General features: G+C 34.2%; 1 long non-coding RNA gene across 1 annotated transcript; it reads right to left on the bottom strand.

Annotated features, from left to right (window-relative positions):
* LOC134199049 (uncharacterized) lies at positions 1–3,181 on the bottom strand. Its single transcript, XR_009973383.1, has 3 exons — positions 2,226–3,181; positions 1,049–1,197; positions 1–507 (listed from the first exon to the last, which is right to left on the bottom strand). It is a non-coding gene; the product is annotated as an uncharacterized LOC134199049 (long non-coding RNA).
* Positions 3,182–4,637: the final 1,456 nt, after the last annotated feature.

Below are 4,637 nucleotides of genomic sequence, written 5' to 3'. Positions count from 1 at the left end.
TCCAGCTACAGTATTTTTATTTACAACTAAACTAGTATTTTTAACAATGATTACATATTTGAGATTCTACATTTAAATTTGAAAACTATGGTAAAATAATCTAACAAGATTGTTTATTACAGAAATGAAAATCATATGTTAAATTACAGTCTATTTCGATAACATTTAATGATCAACTACAAATGTATATTCCACAATATACTTTTATAAACAATTTCGGAAAGTAAAAATCTTCGAAAAATAATTTTGAAAAAAGTTATCATAGTCTAAAATTTGGATTTTTAGTGGTAGCATACAGAAGAAAATTAGCACAGTGATAATAAAAGTTATAAGTTTTCAAAACAGTTCGATGAATCATCATTTTTTTCGAACTAAACTTCTTCCTATTCGTACACTCTTGACAGAGTGGTTGTGGTCATGCATCAGTCGGATCCTGCGATACCGATGCTCTCGCGATGCGACGCCATGTGGCACGATGTTTCGCAGAGAACTAAACTTAAGTGATCCCTATTTAAAACACTATAATTAATATATTTTCCTTTTTTTACCCAGAACTACAAAATGTGGCATGGACTTATCTCAAAAAGTTGAGGTATTAGGTTTTATTATCACAAATCGGATTCCCCATATTTGGCATCTGATAAGTAACTAAAGAGATTTTGTTTATGATTGACTAAGATTTATGTTAACAGGTGAAAATTTAAATAAATTTCCAACATATTTTTATTTTTTTTTATTTTTTTTTATTGCTTAGATGTGTGGATGAGCTCACAGCCCACCTGGTGTTAAGTGGTTACTGGAACCCATAGACATTTACGACGTAAATGCGCCACCCACCTTGAGATATAAGTTTTAAGGTCTCAAGTATAGTTACAAGTTGGTAAAGCGGCTACTTATTTTCATCTCATGCACAATCTGGATAAACAATATCCTATGAATCTGTTTTTTATTGAAGCTTAGTTTAAGTAATTCAGCGAGTTTTGTTTTTAAAATATTATTTAGTTCTTTAATAAATACGCAACGATGTGAAAGTTATCGAGAATCTTACGCCTGCTACAGCTGATGCTTTCTACGTGTAAAACTTCGAGCTTCATGCCCTCGCACGATCTTTGTTGTTGTCCGGGGGAGCATGTGGCCTCTCATACGGAGGCGGGCGGAATGGCTTCTGGTTATTTTTGTCTCCTGGTCCTGACATCGCTGAAAGAAAGTGCAGTTGCTTAAAAGTTTATTACGTGCCACGATGAAGCGATCTTGGTTAAACAACTAAGAATATATCATTACATTTTCAGACTATATTAATAACTGATTGACACACGTATTAACTTCTCCTATAGCCCCAACAGGATTTCACTTTCGTGGAAGATCGCCTTTGTCCGCCCTATCTCCAAGAAGGTACGATTTCTTTTGTTACAGGTCTATGGTGATAGCTTCTTTGTTTTCAAGGTGATGAAGCGAATAATAGACACACAATTCCTTAAATATCTTGATAATTGCCAGTTCACTCAGTGAAATATAGTACGGATTCCGTCACTGACGCTCAGCTGGCGTTTAGCTCACTCAAAGCTGGGTTGAATTCTTGGAGAGCAAGAGAAAGGGTTTCTTTATAGGCCTTAATATCACGAAGGTCTTCGACAGGGTCTGGTATAGGGTAATTCCGTCGACTTGCAAGCGGATTGATAGCCCTTTGAACGCAGCATCACAGTCGACATTGATGGCTGCTGCTCCAAAAATATGACCAACATTGCAAGTGTTTCACAACGTCTGGTGTTTTCCCTCACGCTTTTCATTCTGTATATAAATGACATGCTATCTTTTTATGGAATGCATGTATATATGGATGAAAGAACCCAGGATGGGATATAATGGCCATCAATGTCCCTGTCCCAGTAGAAGTGACAAAAAATGTGCCTGTAGTGGAAAGTTCTCTGGGGCAGGTCTTCGAATGGGGTGAGTTGAACCTATTAAAGACATAGGTTTACGCAATCACTACAAAGAACGAATCTTTTGTCTTGTTGTTTGAATAAATATGAAAAAAAAACACTTAAATTAATGCAATAAAAATGAAGTATATACTAGTGTGTGAAACTACAGGTAAAAATACCAAAGCGCCAAAATGAAATTCTTAGGCACGAAAGTTGTATGTTCGCCGGGGTTCGCAATAGATTCTTCAAATAGATGGAGATTCTTCAAATATATGTTCCTTGAGGTTTGCAATAGATTCTTACCTGGTGTTATTTTTAGCGCCTTAAATTCAACAATCACTATTCAATATTCAATTGGCAACTAAAATTTAAGCGAATTACCACTGGGCTTATAAATATGTTCTTGATAACAAATGTTCATATTTTATCTTGAAAGAGCTATCTGTCCTTCTTCATTTAGTATTTCATTTTTTTTGTATCGTAGTCGGACAAGCTGCTATCTGATGAAAAATAATGAAATGATTGAATGATAATGAAAATGAAAAATATCTGATGAAATTCCGCCATTCAATAAAGTTGAAGTTTCTTCTTTCAATCTAGATCATCAGATTTCACGTCTACGAAAATTGGACTAACGTTCTATCGTTATACATAATATATAATATGTATATGCCATAAACTCTTACATAAATCCATATCTTAACAAAAACACCCAGAAAATACGCTTCGGTGATGGTTTGATTTTCTATGTTATTTTTTTTTTTTATCATAAGTAGTTAGAAATGTTGATGCTCAACTTAGTCGTAATTGTTACCCCTTGACCCCCTTAAGCTATTTGCTGTCACACATCATATAATACTCTGTGTAATGTAGTTCAGAAGCCACTACATTCTGGTTTCTCGATGCAGTTCAATTAATTACTAAGCTGTGTACTAATTCTAAATTTTTACTGGTGGTAGGACCTCTTGTGAGTCCGCGCGGATAGGTACCACCGCCCTGCCTATTTCTGCCGTGAAGCAGTAATGCGTTTCGGTTTGAAGGGTCGGGCAGCCGTTGTAACTATACTGAGACCTTAGAACTTATATCTCAAGGTGGGTGGCGCATTTACGTTGTAGATGTCCATGGGCTCCAGTAACCACTTAACGCCAGGTGGGCTGTGAGCTCGTCCACCCATCAAAGCAATAAAAAAAAAAACTAAAAGCATGATTCTTTTCCTTGTTTTAATTCATCAGAGTTTACTATTAAATAATTGTAAAGTAATCTTTCAAAATAGAATAGAATAGGTGACTAGAAGAGTTGAGGACATAGGAGACTCAGAGTCTTACTTATTCCTATTCTATTTTGCCAGATCCTCTCTCATTTTTTGCATAGATTAAAAATGAATATTAGGAAAATTTAGTACGTTGTAAAAATAATTTTAATTTTCCTAATCAAGAAAATCTTTTCTCATATTAGACATAGTTTGATTTTCTGGCTGGGTGTCGAACCTCGTCTATGCACTTATAGGGCGGGTGGGGTACCATTTGGGTACCATAAAACTGTTAAAGAAACCCTTTTTAAACTACGTAATTTCATATTTTTTTAATTATATAGTCGCTTGTTGTATTTCAAAGTAAAGGAAAATGAAATTCCGAAAAAAAGGAAAACGGAAATCAAATACAAATGGGAATTCCAAGTTTTGATTGAATAATCCGCGATGAAATAGATGAGATATGTCAGTGATGTGAAGATACACGTAAAAATAAGCGGTTTTCAAATAATCACACTAAAACATATTATCATCAAAATCATGATCATTGATCAAATCATTATCAAAATATGTTCCTGTTATCATTGAAATAATAAAAAGAACTAGAGGTCCCGCAGTAGTCGAAATTCGACTATAATTAATTGGAATTGTAAGTTTGTACACTATTATGATTGTATTTTATAATTCTATAATCACAAATTTCGCCAAGACTACACGATAAAAAAATATTAATAAAGACAAACAATATTTAATCTATTCTCAATTTGACAACAGACGTCAAGAACAAAAGTTTGACAATAAATAGTATGCTTGCGTGTGTGCGTCAAATACATGGTATAATAACCGGCAAACTTCTTGAGCATTTGTTGACGTAGTGGGGGTAAGTTTGCGCATGGTACACTCACGTGCAAAAACATTACTTACTCTGCGTCATAATGCTATTAAATTATTAAAATCAACATATGTATTTATTTATATATTTATTAGAACATCAACAAAACATATAGGTTAATAATTGTAATAATTTAATCTTGGGGTAAAATAGATATTCCTTCTATTAAGTCAAAACTAGAGCTGTTGCCAGGTCTTGGTTCAGTTGAAGCGAAGCTGGTATTTGTAATTTTTTTTTCGTTATCATAATCTTGACCATCATCATCATCACTGTTTTCATCACCCGAGTCGCTATCATCGTGATGAGTCGACATAGGGCTCATCGGCGTAGTTTACAACTCGGTCGATTCGGTCTTCTTTTTTGTCTATAATTAATTATTTTTTGAAGATATTCGATTCGTAGTAATCGAATGTTACTTTTTTCATTTACCAGCTTCCGATTATTTTCTGTTATTTTTTTCCATCTGAAGCCTAGCTCTTTCATAATTCGTCGTAAGCTTCATTCCGAGCCATTAAAATTTATATCTTCTTTAAATTTTTCGAAGCCTTTCTACGGTACGGAGTTTCGCTGCTTG

The sequence above is a fragment of the Bombyx mori genome, chromosome 6 (genome assembly GCF_030269925.1).
Source record: "Bombyx mori chromosome 6, ASM3026992v2".
NCBI lineage: Eukaryota > Metazoa > Arthropoda > Insecta > Lepidoptera > Bombycidae > Bombyx > Bombyx mori.
The sequence above is the reverse complement of the archived record's forward strand: the minus strand, read 5'-3'. Positions and strand labels throughout refer to the sequence as shown.